This window comes from Diceros bicornis, chromosome 13 (genome assembly GCF_020826845.1).
Source record: "Diceros bicornis minor isolate mBicDic1 chromosome 13, mDicBic1.mat.cur, whole genome shotgun sequence".
NCBI classification, from domain to species: domain Eukaryota; kingdom Metazoa; phylum Chordata; class Mammalia; order Perissodactyla; family Rhinocerotidae; genus Diceros; species Diceros bicornis.
Genome location: NC_080752.1, coordinates 43,156,916 through 43,174,921, shown reverse-complemented (window position 1 = coordinate 43,174,921; position 18,006 = coordinate 43,156,916). Strand labels below are relative to the sequence as shown.

Here is an 18,006-nt window from a genome sequence, read left to right as displayed (position 1 = left end):
GACCAGTCAGGGCCGGTGTTGATAGACACGGAGGACAGGACAGCAACCATGCATTATTCATCTCCGTGTCCCCTGTGAGCCCTGCATACCTCAGTTAACCTTTGTCGAACTGAAGTGCCAAGGGAGGAGACACAGACACTGGGAGAGAAGGTCAGACAGAGCCCTGGGGAGTCACAACTCCTGCCATGGCCCAAAGGTTAAGCAGTGAGCTTTGGAATCAGCCAGACCCTGGTCCAGCTGGGTTCTACTACTTCTTAATTGGGGGGCCTGGGCCTCTGCGCCCTCATCACTAAAATGGAAATGATAACAGTACCATTTCACGGGTCTTTGCAGGACTCAGGGGGCCCATGGTGTCCAGTAAATGGCTGCAGCAGCAGTTGTGCATCCTGGGCTACCTCCCCTGGCAGTGCACATTTCCATCTGTGGGGATAGGCCAGGCAGGGGGCCCAGAGCTAGGGGCTGGATAACAGATGTGACCTGAAGAGGAGGTAGGCGAAAGTGCTGAGCCCAGCCCCTGGGCCGCAGCAGGAGCTCTGAACTGTTGAAGCTGAATCTTGCTTCCTGACACCATGAAAAGGCTCAGCCGAATTCAGGAAGGGGGTGGTGTGTGTGTGTGTGTGCTATCTGTGGATTTACCCAGGACTTTTGTGCCCTGCGCCCTTGGACTTCTAGGAAAACTAGGCGAAGAGGGGGCGGGGCTAAACCCAGAGCTCAGGGCATGAGTCGGGGTTACCGAGTGAGGAGGAGGCGCTGGTGGGGCTTTGAGGTTTCTGGAGCAGCCCTCCGGCCGATAAGCCCTTGCGCTTTACTCAGTAGGAAACCTTTTCAGAGAGGGAGAACGTCCCCAAATTGAGAGAGCCGGTCCTCCCCTCTCTCCTCTTCCTCTCCCATTTAATTGGGACGCCCCAGAAAGTTGCAGGCCCTTTGGCTAATTCCTTGATTCCCTATTCGACTCTGATTCCATTCTCAGACCCCGCCCCTTCGCTCCCACCCGCAACCTCCGCTCGAGCCAGAGCCCCCCGCGGAGGACAAGGGACGTGGGAAACATTCTCAATCCTTGGGGAGAACCAGCACCCCTTGGTAAACGAGGACACGCCCCCGCCAGAGGAGCCCGGGCGCAGCGTCCCCGCGGGCTCCGGGCCGCGCCGTCGGAGCAATCAGCGCGGCCCCGCCCGCCCCGCGCGCTGAGCGGCCGGGGCGGGGACTACAAGTCCCGGCGTGCGGCGCGCTCGCTCCCCCCTGGGGTTCCGGATGGTGAGCGGCGAAGGTAAGGCGAGCTCGCAGAGGCAGCGGCGGCGGCGGCGGAGACGGAGAGAGGCAGGCAGGCAGGGCGAGGGCGAGAGACGGAGGGAGGGAGCGAGCGAGGCAGACCAGACAGACAGACAGGCGGGCGGGCGGGCAGAGCGAGCCACCCGCCAGGCTGCGCTCAGCCCAGCTCGCAGCGGAGAGAGCAGAAGGCAGGAGGAGGGAGGGGAGGAGGAGGAGGGAGGGAGAGAGGGAATCCAGCTACCACCACCCAAAGCCAGCGTCTGCTTTCTGTCCTCATTTCCTTTTCCCACCCAGCTCTGAGAGCAGAGAAAGGCAGAGAGAGCGAGAGATAGACACAGTCAGAGAGACAGACAGACTGCCAGAGAGAGCGGGAGGGAGGAGGGCGGAGGAGGAGGAGCAGGAGGAGGACTACGCGGGGCGCGTTCCCTCCCAGGTTTGCAATTGGGGGGGTGGGGGCGGGGGTGTCCAGGGCTGTGAGAGTGTGTGCGCGGCGGGGGGAGCGAGGGGGGCGCAGAGAGAGCGAAGGAGTGATCGAGGTGGGGGGGCGCCGCGGGAGCGGGGGGCCGTGTCCAGCAGAGTTAGCGGCGGAGAATGTGAGCCGAGGCGCGAGCCATGCTGTCAGCAACGGCGGGCGGCTCAGGGCTCCTCCACGACTCCTCTCCCCAGCAGCCAGGCGCCCGCGTCGCTGCCGCCGCCGGAAGACAGACGCCCCCCAAAACCCCTCGCCTGGCTCGGACCCACGGAGCCGGCAGCCCAGCACTCCGGTGAGTGGCGCCTCCTCCCCAGCCCTAGACCCCCGCTGGGGACCGTCCGGCCGGGCTCTTTTGTGCAGCGCACCGGGGGGGCCCCGCGCCCCCTCCGCGCGCCCCGGTCCGGTCCGCCGGACCCGGTGGCTGCGGTGCCCGCGGTGCGATCGGTCTTTGTTTCCACCGGGGCCCGCGGCTCGGCTGGGCTCGGCTCGAAGCCTGGCAAGCAGCGCCGGGAAGGGGGAGGGGGAGGTGGACGAGAAGGGGGGGCGGGGAGGGGGGGTTCTCGGGTTTCCTGGCTGCCCCGCGGCTCCCCCGGCTCGGGGGCGAGGTGCGCGCCCAGCGCTGCCGCGCGCCCCCTCCTCCTTCCCCCTCCCTCCGTCTTTGGATTTAAAACTGCAATTTGCTCTCCAGCTTGCTGAGAATGTGAGGGGAGGGGTGAAGGGGGGGACCGTGGGAGCGGAGAACAAGGCTGGATTTTAGGAACGGCACTGGGAAAGGGGGAGACTGCGGAGGGAGGAGCCCCTCCTCTCCAACCCCCAAATCCCAAGGTTCCGCTGGTGCTCCGGGATTTGAGGGGCGGGGACCTAATGACCCGGAGGGGATGTGGGGCGGAGGAGGGATTTGGGGGCGGTCGGGGCCGGAGGCGTTGGGCCGCGTGCCCAGTTACCTGGCGAACAAAGTCGGCTCACTTTTGCATAAATAAATAAATAATCGCCTATCAATGCGTTTCCTTTGGGGATCTGATTGAATCGGCCCCCTCTTCCCCAGGGGGTGGGGTGCTGAGTGACAGCTGTCAGCCCCCTGGGCCGGTAGCTGGGGGTGAATTGCTGAATCTTCTGCTTTCTGGCTGAGGGTGCCTTCCCCTGCTGGGTCCTGGTCCCCGGGCAGAGCCAGAGGGGCAGGGGACTGGCTCTGAGTCTAGGAAATAACCTTGTTTCCTGTTCTACAGGAAAAGGGACAGCAACCCAGAGTTTGGGGGCTGGGGACGAGGACTGATGGGAGCTGGAGGGGTTCCCCAGCAGCCTGACCCCCCAGCCTCCTGCCAGGCAAAGGGGCCAGCTGAGGGAGGAAGGATGTGGGCCTTGCTGGCCGGAGGCGGGAGCTGGGGCTGTCCCTGAGGCGGGCAGCGGGCACAGAGAGGGAGGAGGGAGAGAGAGAGAGAAGCGGGGGCGGGAATTCTCTACCGCAGACCCTGGGGGCCAGGGCCAGATGTGGAGGGGTGGGGAGTCCCCCCCTCCCTCCCAGCTTGGGGGCCCTGGGGCTGGGCTGGGAGGGGCTGAGCCTGGTGCCCTCCGTTCTGCACCAGTGCCTGACTGGCAGGGCCAGCTGAATTTGGGCCCAGGCGTCACCCTGGGAGGCAGGGCTGGGCTGCACCAGCCTGGTCCCTGAGCACAAGGAGGGACCCTTGGGGGGCCTGTGCTTGTCTGGCTGGGCAGGCGTTTCCCGCCGGACCAGTTGGTGTCAGGCGGGACTTGGCCCCAGCTCCCTGGGCAGAGCTCAGGGTGTGAGGACAAGCTTTGCCTCCGGGTCAGGGTGGCCACATTTTATCCGCTGCTGCTGCTGCCGCCGGCGGGGCGGGGGCATGTGCCTGGGCCTGGACAGAGTCCTGCTAGGAGCATTTGGGGTGTTTCTATTGTTGGCTTGTTCCTGTTCCGTGTGGCCCGGTGTATATAGCTGTGTGAGCTAGGGCTGTAAGTGAAAGATTACCAGTCTGTCCAACCCCCGTACCCCGCCACCGCTTGGGGGGGCAGGCTGGGTTGTGGTGGTGAGCTGTGGGGGGACCCCCCAGGTGGCATGTGCATGCTGCTTGCCATCTCCCTCCTTTGAGCAGATGTATATTTATTTTTATAGTAATGGAAAATCAAACTGGATAGTAAGTTGAATTCATTTTTTTCTCCTGCTGTGTCAATAGTTGGAATAACCCCCAGAGACTGGTGAACTTCTTGCCCCAGAGCTCCCACCTTTCAGAGGTTGCAAAGATCAGTGAGGGCATGAGCTTGTGGGGGACCAGTGGGCACCAGTCCAAACCAGTGACTCTTGTCCCTCTTGGTCTGGCATTGGGGCAGGTACCCAAGTGGGCAAGCATTGCCCCCTCCCCAGGCATCCCCCCACATCCCAGGGTGTAGTCTGGCCTCTCAGCCACCTCCTTGGTCAGTGCCTAAGCTGTGCCCAAGCCCTCAGGGACAGTCTCCTGGTGGGCTCTCTCCCTCTGCCTGGGCTTCCAGCCCACGTGCTGATATTTATTTTCTGTAGTAAAATCCATTTTTAATGCCGTTACTTTTGAAATAATATAGAGAGAAACAAATGTGATGTGTTTAAGTTGCCCTCTGTGAGTTTTTAATGTGATCTATGGCTGAGGAAGTGATGGAAGGAGCTGTTGGGCTTGGAGAAATTTTGTGTCATAAAGCAAAAGATCTTGCTGTTTATTATGGTTGCTAGGCTGGGGGGTCTGGAAGAGGGTCGTGGGGGCAGGGAGCCCCTGCATCCACAGGTGCTGTGGATGGACAGTATAGCTTCTCAGTTTAGGGGTATGAAGATTCTAGCATTATTTTGTGTTGCTTCCCAGCCCTTGACGGGGTCTTTGGTGAGGGGGCTTGGGAGTTGGGGGGTTTTGTTCCCTCCATTCCACCTGCTTAGATCTTGATGGCACGGAGGCTTCTGGAACCTCCTACTGAGCTAAGTGAAGGTGTGCTTTGCAGAGGTTGGACTTGGATCCTAAAGGAGATTAAAGGATGGCCTCTCCACCTGATTGTTGTGGCTGTGCTGGAGGCTTGAGGGGCAAACTGTCCCTGGCAGAAGACTGTTTTTTTTTTGGGGGGGGGGGTGCTTGCTCTGGACTGGCAGAGCCCCAGAGGGACACGGCTTGTTCTCAGATCAGCCTGGAGCATTGACTTTGAGCCACTCTCTCCTCTTGCTTCTGTTCCCCTTTGGACCAGGGCTTCCTCCAGGCAAACCTGATCTCCCTCATTTCCCCTCTTCCCCCTCTGTCCCACCCCCAGGTCAACTTCTTTTTTTTTCTTTGTGGAATACAGAGCTCTGTGTCTCATGCCAGCCACCCAAGACCAAGGGGTGCCATGCCTTCGTACCAGATGCCCAGGCCCTTCTGGTCTGGTTGAGTGAGGTCAAACAGACTCGCTATTATGGGATGGAGCCCAGTTCTGTCTCTGGGTCTCCTGGGTCTCTTGGGACAGAGCAGGGAGAGGAAGCCAGGATAGGGTGGAGCTGGGGACTGCAAGGGGGAGCAAGGGTAACATTGTTGCTAATGCCAGCAGATGGGCCCCCCCAGGGAGAGAGCTGGGGGGAGAATGGAGGAGGTGGGGAGGAGAGAGACCCAGACAGCCACATGTGAGGTGGAGAGAGGGAAGATGGTGACAGAAGCCAGTGATGAGGCGGTGAGAGAGAAAACAGGCGAAGAGAAGAGCCAGGATCACAGCCCCTGGAGGTGGGGTCCAGGGGACCAAGAAGGCTTAGGCATGTGCCACTCCTCACCCCACAGCCCTAGCGAGCACTATGGGCCTCTCACCAAGATCAAATGCTGGGATTGTTTTTGGAGGAGAGACAAGCAAATGTCTCTGGGAAGAGGGAGGAGGACAGGTGGGGGAGAGAGAGAGGGAAAGACTCCCACAAGAGGAGGGAGAATGGGGAGACAGGGGGATTCCAGGGGTCACTTGACTAATGCTCCTGCCCCCGGGGCAGTGTCTCCCCGCTGCCTTCTCCAAATGTCTGGGAACAGAGCCAGCTCTTCTTTGGACCTGGGGGCGGGGCCTGAGGCAGGTACAGTGCCCCACAGGTTGTAGGTGCTCTGTGCCAAGAGGCACCGGGGTTTTAAAAGTGGGAACGTTAGAGTCCAAGAGATGCCAGGGGCATCATCCAGTTGGATCCCCACCCCCCTTGTTTGACAGCAGGAAACCAAGTCTAAAGAGGGGAGCCACTTGCCCAGGGTCACAGACACTTGGCAGAGGCAGGCCTGGGACCTAGGCTCTTTTCACCCACCTCTCTGTAGTTACAGAATTGGAACAGCTGCAGGGGGCCTCCTGGGTGCTGAGCAGGGCCAGAGCCTGGGGAGAGGAGCAGGCGGGCACCCTGGTGGCCAGAGTCCCCCCAGGGGAGGGGGAGGCGCCGCTGCCGGGAGAGAGAGGGAGGGAGGGGAGAGAGGAGGGGAAACAGTGAGTCAGGCTTCCAAGAGCTGAGGATGAGAGAGCCAGAGCAGGGAGGGAGAGGGCAGGAAGGGCTGCTCAGAAGCGAGGAGAGGGAGGGGGCCCAGCCAGGGGCAAGGAGAGCTCTAGAGGGACGAAGCCAGCCTCTGGCCCCGGCCCAGTGGTAGGGCTGTGGGGAGGGTGCAGCCAATATGGACTTTGCCCATGGTAGGTCAGGAAGGAGCCAGATTCTGCCCCTGCAGAGTCCCTTTCTTTCCCTATTCCTCATTTATGATCCCACTCCAGGGTCTCAGGAGGGATGACTGTGTCTTTCCATCTCTTCCTCAGTTTCCCCATCAATTGTGGGATTTGGGCTGTGAGCTACTCTTGGAGAGGGAGTGAGGGGAACAGAACAGCCTGGGAGGGTGTTGAGGGATGCCGTCTCTAGCTGCTGGCTTTGTGCTGGGGGCACTGTTAGAACCTGCCACCGGTGCAGGATAGGGTGCAGGTCTCTGGGAGCAGGGCTCCCTGTTGAACCTTATGAGGTGCTGGGCGGGGGAGTAGGGGTGGTGGGCCGTGAGTGCTGAGGTGCTCTGTGTGTGTGTGTCTGTGTGTGAGGTGCTGGTCTGGCGATAGTAGGTGGGCTACCTGGGGCCTCTCAGGATGGTCAGTGCCTAGACAGGGCCAAAGTCCCCACATGTCCTGAACCAACCTCCACTTGGGGAGGGGGGAAACACTTGTGTGATCCCCACCCCCCCATATCCCTATGGGTCAGAGGCTCTGGGGAAGCTGGGAGGTGGGAATGGCCCCTGTGGGAGCTGGCAAGAACTGCCTGTGTGGCCCCTCATGCCTGGATCTGGGACCACAACTGCAGGGATCCCAAGGGACTGCCTGGAAGGGAGGAGGGAAGGAGCCCCCGCTCCCACTCAGCTGACAGGAAGCTATGGTTCCCACCCCCTCCTTCCCCCAAGGCCTGGCATCCCCCCCGCCCCTCCCTCCTGAATTGCCAGCGTCTCCTCCATTGGCTAGAGGGTAAGGAAGGTGGGCACTGAGGATCCCTTTCCTGCAGGGCCTGGCTTTGGGAGGAATGGTGAAGTGGGGTAAAGTGAGGCCCCCTAGTCCCCCCCTTATGCACACATACACAAACTCAGCTGCAGTGAGGCCCTGCTTTCTATCCTCTTTCTGCTCTGGGGTCCTTGGCCTGGGAGCCCAGGGGAGGGGCCGCTTCTGCAGCTGGCTGGCCCCGAACTCCCAGCTCAGCCCAGCTGCTACTGAAGCTTCCAGAAGCTGCAGCTCTGCACCCCCTCCCCACCCCCTGAGCCAGCAGAGGCCTTTGCTGACCTGGGGGAGGGTGCCTTGGGGAGCGAGTGGGCACCCTTAGAAGGACTAGCACAGACAACCAGACAGATGGGTGGTGGAACAGATGGACAGGGACACCCACGCACAGGCAGACAGAGAGAGACGGACAGATGGACCAGGACAGGGAGAGACGGACAGACAGAGGTGCTGGCAGAGAGAGGAGGAGTCAGAAAAATGGAAAGGCCTGGGGAGAGAGAAACAGACAGGCAGAGGCTTGGAGACAGGGAGATCCAAGAAGAGAGACAAGGTGACAGAGATGGGGAGAGAGAGTGAGAGACAGGAAGAGATAAAGAAAGGGGGAAACCCAGACAGAGAGAAAGAGAGAGGAGAGACTTGAGGCTACAAACCACAAACAGGGATTTGATGAGAATCTGGAAGGTGTTTTCTTCTGCTTCCCTCCCCAAACCCCCAGGCCAGCCAAGTCTCCATTCCTTCCACCCCCGGCTCAGTTTCCAGCTGCTAAAGAGGTCAGAGAGAAAGAGAGAGAGAGAAGCGTCCCAGAGACCCCTCCTCCCTGCTCTTTTTGTCCGGGAGGGAGTCGCTGAGAGTGGCTCTCCTAGCCCTGACCCCTACTCTCAGAAAATATCCTGTCACACTCACCGGGTGTATGTCTCCTTGGATAAATGCACCCCCGACTCACACCTGTCCACATTGGCCTTGTCTCACAGACACTGACAAACACACACACATTTTGTCATATACAGATCTCCACCCTCACACTCATCCTGCATCTCACAAACATAACTGGTGAACGCATCCCTATGCTTCCTTAGCTACACAGGCAGTGACACACAGACCTCGTCATGGGGTCTCAGGACATGTTCACACACGCAGTCACACTCTCACATGTATACAGTGGCAGTCACACCAGAGCAGAGAGGGCTCTTCTCTCTGGAGCTGAAGATCAGGGTTCCCAGGGAGCAGTGGTGTCTAGGGTGAGGCTGGTGGAGGTGGTATGCCCCCCAACTCCGACCCAGCTGGCAGGAGGCCGTCTCAGCTGGTGGGAGCCCTCTTGGGAAGTTGCAGGGCCTGGCGTGGACACACATAAATTGGCTGATGGGTTGGGTGGTATGAAAGAGCTGCGAGTTGGTGAGGGGGGGTGTGTGTGTTGTGCACGTACAAACATGTACATGTATGTACAGATATAAAGGATGGTGAGTGTCTGTTGTGTGTGTGAAAGAGAGACTGGTGCATGTGAGATGGGATATGGGTGTGACAGGGAGATCCACGGTGTGTGGGTGTACGTGTGATAGCTACTTGTCAGGTATGTGTGTGTGGATGCATGTATATGTGACAGGTGTGTGTGTGACTGTACCTGGTTTTGCAGAGTGTGGGACTGTGTGTAATGGGTGTACATATGTGAGGGTATAGGGCCCTGGGGGTGAGGTGAGCTGCACGTGTGTGAGGGTGCAGTTATGCAGATGTGAAAGAGTGCGGGTGTTTGTGTGTGAGTGTTGGCAGTGTGCATGTAGGAGGGGGTAGCTGCCTGTGTGAGGCTGTGAGCTTGTAGCCTGGGTTGGAGGGCTGTTTTCCAAGGCCAGGATGCTGCTTGAACGGAGGCCATCCGCACAAACGCATGCGAAGGGCTCTAAGGCTCATAGTTGGGCACTGACCCACACAGATGCACAAGGACAGACAGACCCGCCCTGGGCCTCCCTCTTCCTCTCTCCTGGCGTCAGTGGTTTTCAAAGGAGCCTCCATGAGGACTATTTGCTGTGCATTCCTCCCCCCCACCCCCAGCCCGTGCCTCTTCAAACACAGTGATGCCCTCCAGGCAGCTTTGTGGAGGCCCCTGCCTCGACCATCTGAAGACAGATGGGTGGGCTGGGATGCGCTGCCGCCCCCCAGGGAGTGAGGAGGAGGCTTTGCTTCTCGGGCCTGGGCACAGGCTGAGACAGATGGACTGACTGTCTTGACACCCCCTGCACAGGATCTGGGGTTGGGCAGGCACCCCCCAGCAGAGGGGTTCTAGTGGGCAGCCCCCCCAGTTGGGTCCCTGAGCAAAGGCTAGGACTCTGCCCTTCATCTCCCCAGAGGGACACCCATGCTCACCTGCAGCCCCATCACCTTTCTAGGCACAGGGACTCAACTACAGCCCCTAACACCTCCTAAATATACAACTGCCCCCCATACCCTCACAGCTCCAACACTCCTAAACACACAACTGCTTCATCTACAAACACACAGCCCCAGCATCTCCACAAACATGCAACCTCTCCACATACAAACACTTCCTGACATCCAGCTGCCCCATATACACACCTAGTCCGGACACTCCCCCTAACACACAACCACCACATGCCTACCCACATGAACACACATTTACAGACCTAGTGCTTAACCAAAACCCAGATTTTTATGATCCCCAATATACCTCCAAACACCCCAGCATACACACACACACAGCTTCTACCACATCCTCAAACACATCAACTGTCTCTCTATCCCCAGTACCTCCTCAGGTCCACTCAGGACCCTGCTGCAGCCTCCACACACCTTCCACATGCCTTCCACAACCTCAGACTCAGAGGCCCAGGACCTCGCCACACACACACACCAGCTCTCCCTACAGCCCCAGCATTTCCTCCAGCTGCAGCCCAGTGCTTCCCCAAACACACCGATAACAGCCCCGTCCACCTTTCCAAACACTCAGCTCCCCGCCACATGCACATACACACACTGCCTCACACCCACTCAAACAAGAACACCCCTGTAGCCACACCACTTACCTCAAACACACAGACATAGCTTCAGTTCTGGTATATCTATAAACAGATAATGTCCCCCACAGCTTCTCATACCTCCCCAGGCATGCACGTGCATGTGCGCACATGCACACACAGGCACACACACACATTCCCCCATAGACCCAACACCTCCTCAAACAGGCAGTCCTCTGTATGTCCCCAACAAGCTCCAGCTCCAGTACTTTCCTCAGCCATCTAAGGACGCAGAACAAGACCCCACACTTCTCCAAACACCGACCACCGGCACTCACACACAGATACAGACTCAGCTCAGTCACAGCCCTGCAGCCATTCACCCCTTGGAGCTCTGCTGCTCTTCCCTGCTCTGCCTGCGCCCCCACCTCACCCTGTCACATACCCCGCCTCAATTCATCTGCAGCCCTCACTCCCACCAGCACACATTCCAGCACACCCTCCCTCCATAGCACTCTCCATCACAGCTCCCCCACCCCACCTTGTTCTCCCGAGTCCCCCTCCCCCAGTTGCCTGCCCAGACAGCCTCAGCCTTGCACGCACACTTGCTCACTCTTGTGTTCTCTCTTTCTCAGCTGCCCAGTCCGCCCCCACTGCCCAGCGCCTCCTCTGCCTGGGGAGGCATCTCTACCCCTCTCACTGCCCCAGGCCTTTCATTCCTGGACAGTAAGGCTGTACATCTGGTTCAAAGCTGCCCCGCTCAAGACCCTGTGCTCTGGGCACCCTGGCCTGGGCTTTGGGGGTTTGGGGCCTCTTTGGGGGCTCTTGGCACCTGGTCACCCTGGTCTCTCAGCCAAGAACTCTGAGTACCCAGCCCTGCCCTGGCTCTGGCATGTATGGGGGAGCAGGGGGTGTTACCCCCAGCCTGTGCTTTCTCAGGTGCTTGCCAGATCCCCCTCCTCCTTGGCTCACCTGAGAGGGACATTGGGCCTGGGGCCTCAGGGAAAATGATGGGGAAGGTGCTGGCTTGACATGCTCCCCGCCCCGCCCCCCACAGATACAGGCTTCAGGGCTTGGTCTCCCTGGGAGTCAGTTCCGACAGTGAAGGTTACTTTACTAGATGCATGATTTTAAACGGAATCTCCACCATCTGTTCCACCCCCTAATTACAGATGCACAGAATCCGCCTCAGAGGGCAGCATGAGGGGAGTGATTTAGAGGCTGAGCTGCTTCTGCCTGTGTTAGGGCTGGGGAGATTGGGGAGGCCTCTGGGTATTGCTCACAGCCCCCCAATCCCCTCTTTTTCCCAGGGGCCCCTCATGTCTCCTCTCTTGCTAAGGGAAGGCTTGTAGAAAGGTTCCCTTGACCCCCAAGATCCGAAAGAGGAAGCAACTGCAATGCTGAGGGAGGGGTCCCTGAGACATCGCCTGTGTCCCAGGCCCTAAGTCCTGGGATGCAGGCTCCATTAGAGCCTTAAAAAATTCAGTGGATCGATCTCCCGCCTGCCTCTTGTGCCCTGGGGAGCCACAGGCGCTGGCCTGGCCCAGCTGTCTGCCCACCCCAGGGGTAGCAGGGATTGGTGAGGTGGGGGGTGGTCAGAGCAGAGGTGGGGGCAGCCAGGTTCTGGCAGCAGAGGACATGGGCAGGCATGCCAAGATCCACCAGGTGTTTGCACATTTGTGCCCATCCGCCTTGGTGCAACTGGCATGTCTGACCCCAGCTGGAGCCATACTCTGTAGGGTTGGACCTGCCCCAGGGGCCAGAGGGGATGGGCCAGGGCCCGGGCCTCGGAGGGTTCTGAGGGACATTGGGCTATACCCTGAGGATGGGTCCACCTTTGCCCGTGGGCGCCAGGGACCTGGGCCCCAGCCCGCTTGGTGGTGGTGGCGGCAGTGGCAGTCACACTGCGGTAGACACTGGAGCATTCACTGTGGGGAAGAAGGGAGCGAGGTTGGGCTGGAGGAATTTTAAAGATTGCTGCAGGCAGGAGGGTCTCTGGAACCCCGTGGAGCGGGCAGTCATGCAGAAGTAATCCTATCGCTGCCTGCCTGGAGGAGTGGAGAGGAGAGGGGGCGGGGAGGGAAGGATGGAGCTGCTGCCCCTTTCCACCTCAGCCCCTGCCCCAGCCAGCTGTGGAGGGAGCCAGGGACCCCAAGGGCCTTCCCTGAGGAGGCACCTTGTTTTCTCCATTCCACTGTGGCATGTGCCCCCTGGAGGGGCAGCGCCGCAGCTGTTGCTCAGCTCTGAGCTCTGGGTTTTATAAATAATGCAGCTCGGAGGTGGGGGCCAACTCAGCCCCCGGTCACCTTGGGTCACTCAGTGTGGTGTCTCCAGCTGGCAGTCCTTTGGCAGATCCCCCTCCCTTCCAGCCTGCTCTTCTTCCTTTGCTGTGTGAGCTTAGGCCAGAGGCCCAGCCTCTCTGGGCTGGGCCAGGGGCAAAGGAGTGTGGAATAACCCAGAAACCCCTGTCCTATTGTCCCACCCCCAGCCCTCACAGGTTCACTGGCAGCTGGCTCAGCCAATCCAGGCTGAAGAGGAATGGCCTGCCTACAGGGGTCTCACCCATTTGGGCCCCTCCATTTTGCAGATGGAGTAACCGAGTCCAGAGAGGGAAGGATGGCCAAGGCCAGCCAGCTGATGAATCCCCTCCTTCCTGCCCCATTCTGCTGTCACTCAGGCTCTTGTCAGCCTCAGCTCAGCTAAGAGCAGGGCCTGGGGGGGGGCGGGGGATGTTTGGGAAAGTGGTTGCGGCTGAGAGGTTGCCATGGCGATGCTGCAGGATGCCGAGCTGAAGTGGGGGTCCTACAGGGTCTCTGGGGCCCCCAGCTCCACACCCCTGTGGTCTTCTCCTCCCCATCTCCTGTCCCCCACCCAGATGCCTGTCAGGCGGCTCTGGTGACAGGCTGGGTGGGTGACAGGTGGTGCAGGTGATGGGCTGGGTGGGTGACGAGCTGGGTGGGTGACAGGTGGTGCGGGTGCGAGGCAGGCAGGTGACAGGCTGGGTGGTGACGGGCCCCGCTGATGACTGGCAGGGGGTGTGGTTGGCGAGGATGCTGTCTCCTGGCTGGTGGCCGGTTGCAGCCCCCCACCCTCATGTGTGTGCACATGCATAGACTCTGGGCTCAGAGCTTGGGGCTAAGATACTAATGAGCCTTATTATGGGTGGAGGGGCAGGTGCCCAGGCTCACTAATGAGAGGCCTTTAACGAATAGGGGAGACAGCTAAGGGGCTTTGAGGAATTTGGCTGGCCCTCCTGGGCTAAGGCCTTGGGGTCCCGACCTGGCTGGACGATGAGCCAGGTCGGGACCCCTCCTTCCCTTCTCCCTGCCACTTGGGTTTCTGTTAATACCACCCATAATCACGATAGCTACCATTGTTCGAGCACTTGCTACGCTGTGCCAAGCCCCTCACATGCATTTTCTCATTTCAACTCAGTGGTTGTAGGAGGGAGGCGATGCTACCCATTTTACAGATGAGGAGTCTGAGGCTGAGAGAAGGCAAGGGACTTCATAGAACCAGTTTCTGGTATGGCTGGGATTTTAATCCAGGTCTTTCTGTCCCCAGAGCCCGTGCTCTTGACCACCCCACCAGTAAAACTCAGGTCTTGGTGCAGACCCAAACCCTCTCTCAGGGCCTCAGTTTCACTCTTCTGGAAAATGGATGCGTGGTGGAGGGGGAATCACCATAGGCTCTTCAGCTCTGACTTGGGTGGCTTCAGGGACTCCCCCAGGTAACTGCCACAGCCTCACCCCATCTGGCTCAGATTCTGGGTGACACCCCTAGACTGGAGAGAGGGCAAGGCTTAGTGCTAAGGGAGCTGAGCTGAAGGGGGGACACCTGGGATAGCTCAGCCACTTCCTGCATTGTGCGGTGGGGAGGCTAAGACCTGGAGAGGAGCAGCAACCGCCCAAGGTCACACACCCTGTGAGCTGTAGGGCCCCATGGGATCCCAGGTCTCCTGGCCTGTTCAAAGGGCGGGGCTGGGTGTGGTGACAGGGCTGGGAGGCCACCTCCTCCTGGGCCCCATTCACCAGCTTAGCTTCTTTCCTGGAGGTTGTGAGCCCCCAGCTCCTGGGAGGGTACAGGGGGCTGTTAGCTGCTTCTTTGGGGCCATGCCCCCTACCCCGATCAATGTGGGTCCCTAGAGTCAGTTCAGCCCTTCCCTTTGGAACCCGTTGGGGTGGAAACTCCCTGGCAACAGCTGATGGAGGGGCCTTGACATTGGCCTGGGGCCAGAGCATGACCCTGGGTGGACCAAGCTAGAGCTGGGGGGCTTGGAGGGGAATTTAAGGGAGAAGAATTAGGCTCAGAAATCTTGGAGCATCTCAGTTCTCCTCCTCAACCTTAATCCCTTACCAAACCTGCTCTCCAGCTGCTTATCCAAGGCTGGGGGTTGAGGGGTCCACCTGCCCGTTCCCCTCTCCTTCCAACTGATGCTCCCCGCCTCCTGAAATTGAACCCGCTATGGGGAAGAAAGAGTTGCAGCTACTGCTGTTGGGGAGGATTAAGACCGTGTGTGTCCAGACTACTGGATTTGTCCTCTGATTCATAGTGGTAGGTAGGGCAGAGGGCTTCAGTGCCTTAGTTTCCCCAGCCTTGGTTTTGAAATACTCTCCTGGTGCCTGTCCGCTTAGTCAGGAAGGAACGCTAAGACCAAGAGGGATTTTGCAGCTGCAGGACACATGGCCCTGTCCTCAGAAGCCCCAGTCTGAGATGAGAAGCACAGCCCTGGCCTTGGGAGCCCTCAAACCCAGAGGTGAGCTCTAGAACCCAGGCTGGGCCTGTGCTGAGGTTCAGGCGGAGAGTGGGTGGTGCTTGGTGGCTAGCCTGCGATGGCTTTCTGAAGCAAAGGCTGAGGCTGGGGGGAGGCCAGAGGATGGGTGTTGGTTTGCCTGGGGGGCTATGGAGCCATCTTTGGTTGAGGAGCGGGAGCCTGGAAGAGTCTGGCTTTCCCACAAGCCCAGGCAGTAGTTCTGGGGCCCTCCTAGCTCCCCAGGGAACCCGCTGCTGCCTGGCCCTGGGGACCCAGGCGTCCTGGCGGGTGAGGGCGGGTCTCCAGCAGGCGCCCTGCCAAACCCTGCAGCCTGCTCACCAGGAATCTTGTTGCTGAGAGATGGAAAATCCCAGCCGGGCCTGCAGCTCATCCCTCCCCTCCGGGAGGAGGAGGGGCCCAAAGATTCCTTCCTGCACCCCCCCTCCCATCTGGGGGCAGGGCCCTCCTCAGCAGTGGGTGGGGCTGGGGGGGCCCAGGACAGGCTTCTAAGGCTCAGTCACATGTCCTGGAGCCCAGCCCAGCCCGCAGTGGGCACCAGGGCACTCTGGAGGCAGAATGGGCCTGGTGTGGTAGAGGAGGGGTAGGGGTGGGGTCCTAAGGCCAGAAAGGGGCTTGGATGGTGGCTCGTGCCTGGCCCTGGCCCCACTGGCTCCCCCAGGGCGGAGGGTGAAGAGTTGGTTCTCTCCTTGGACAGGAAGACGAATGATCCCATTATGGGAGCGTGATTTTATTCCACGTGTCACGGAGTCTGAGATTAACTTGCTCACCAGTCTGTGACAAACCCCTCACACCCCACACACACACACACACACACACACACACACACAAAGGCACAGAGACACACACATCCTTGGTCTCACAAACTCACATCCCACAGACACAGATAAGCATTTCCATACTACAACACACAGCATAAGTCACATATAGAGATACAAGCAGACACTCACACTCAGACACACTGAGACCTAGACCCATGGTCTCAAAAGCACAACATTCCCTCACTCCCACAAGGCCCCATAGAACAGCTACAAACAGGCTGTCCAAGGGGGTGCTCGCAGCCCTACTTAGACACGCACAGATCGAGGACACACTGTGCCCCACAGACACAGATACACTGAGACACACACCAACCCAGACATAGTCATGTGGAGAGGCACACACCAACAGCCACACACACGGAGACAAAGGCCCAGATCCATCCAGAGACAAAGACAGGCACAGACACACAGCCGGCAGTGCACACACAAGCACAGGCGTGCACACCTGGACACAGACAAAGACAGAGAAATGCCCAGAGGTTTTGCTGTGGACAGATGTAAAGCGCACACATCTGGGCCTCCTCCTCGACCTCCCTGCCTGGAGACATGGTAATCTGGCGCCTGTGGCTCCAGGGAGAATTCCGAGGAATCTTCTGCTCAGTCAGAGCCCCCCACCCTGGGCCCAGGGCCAGCCCTCACCTCTGGCACCGGGCCTGTGGCCAAGGCCATGGCAGCCACACCCTTAGCAGAGCCAGAGCCCTGACATCTCTTACCTTACCCATTGGACACACTCACAGGCACACCATCTCCCCCTGCACGTGCTCACACCCCCACACCCCCACACTTACAGTTTCTCACTCATGCGCCCCCTCAGGTGTCCCCTTGTTCTTGTCTTTCCAGTCACTCCCCCCACAGCAGACATGTACAACCTACAGCACGTACACACAGCATGTACACAGCCGGCCTCACTTAACATACCCACAACCTTCGTGGCGTACACCTGCACCTTCTCTCACAAGGACCCACACACAAATATAGCACACAGGCTCTCCTTCACATACACCCTCGCCTTCTCACACAGACCCCCCTACACACACATACATGCTCTCTCTTACATTCTTCCTCACCTTCTCGCTCTCAGACTAATTCACAAATGCAGCACACACATATATTCCCTCACAGACATCTGCACCACTTTCTCACACACGTGCGCACACACACACTTTCAGAGCCTCCCTCACACCATCACTTTCCTTCCTCCGTCTCTCACAAACACTCCCTCTGCCAAGAGTGTAGCTCTGCTGCAGAGCATCCCTGACAGTATTTGTCACTGCGCTCCACCGTGTCCTTGGCCTTCCTGGCCTCAGTCTCTTCCCCTCCACCTCCAGCCCTGCATACTGTGGCCTTGTATCCTTTTGTCATTTCTCTGTTTAGTCAGCAGTTATATACGGAGCATTCATTTCAGACTGAGCATTGATTATGGGTTAAGCATTGGGGATACTCTGGTGACACATGTCTTTCCCTCATAGAACTCTTAATTTTGTGACCAGTTTGTTTGTTTGTTGCTTGTCTCGTCTGACTAGCTTATAAGGTAACTCTTGATCTTGGATGTTGAGGGATGTGTAGGGATTCATAAGAGGAAAAATATGGGAAGGGTGTTCCAGGCATAGGGAACAGCATATGCAAAACCTGGAAGTGAATCAAGGTATGGTATGCTGGGAAAATGCGGTGATGTTCAGAGACTAGAGGAGAAGCTGCAAAGAGAGCAGAAGCTAGATGTCACAGAGTTTAGATGCCATGCTCAGAGGTTTGGATTTTGTCTAGTGGCCCACAAAGACTCATGGGAAGTCTTTGGCGACAGGACAGGGTGGGGAGAGACTGGAGGCAGAGAAGCTAGTCAAGAGGCTTGAGTAGTACAGGTACAGGTAGGAGATGATGGTGATCTGGCCTAGAAGAGGTGAGCGGGATGGAGAGGAGATTCATCTAGGAGCAAGGACCAGTGGGGTTCCAGTACCAGAGCCGTGTGACCTCAGGAAAGTCACACGACCTCTGTGAGCTGGGTCCATCATTGTAGTAAATGCTCAATAAATGATAGTCATTATCGTCAGTTATCGGTAGGTCATGGGGGGACATCAGATGAGGAGGAGATTTACTGAGTGCTGGGTACTGTGCCGGGGGCTGGGGCCCAGAGGTGAGGTGATCTGTGGCTCCAGGAAGCTCATGTACCTGATAACCTCAGCTTACACGGCAACAGAGAGAGCCAGGCATGGGAGTGGGGGCAAAGCACCCTAGGAGGTTAAA

At 58.7% G+C, this 18,006-nt stretch overlaps 1 protein-coding gene across 4 annotated transcripts in view; it reads left to right on the top strand.

Annotated features, from left to right (window-relative positions):
* The first annotated feature begins 1,483 nt into the window (after nucleotides 1–1,483).
* Nucleotides 1,484–18,006, top strand: part of AHDC1 (AT-hook DNA binding motif containing 1) — a 67,684-nt gene continuing 51,161 nt past the window's right edge. For 2 of the 4 annotated variants that reach the window (XM_058553367.1, XM_058553371.1), the window contains exon 1: nucleotides 1,873–2,033. The gene's annotated coding sequence lies outside the window, so the exon portion shown is untranslated. Of the gene's footprint in view, nucleotides 1,703–1,872; nucleotides 2,034–18,006 lie in introns of those variants that run through there. The other 2 variants (XM_058553368.1, XM_058553369.1) reach the window with 2 other exon arrangements.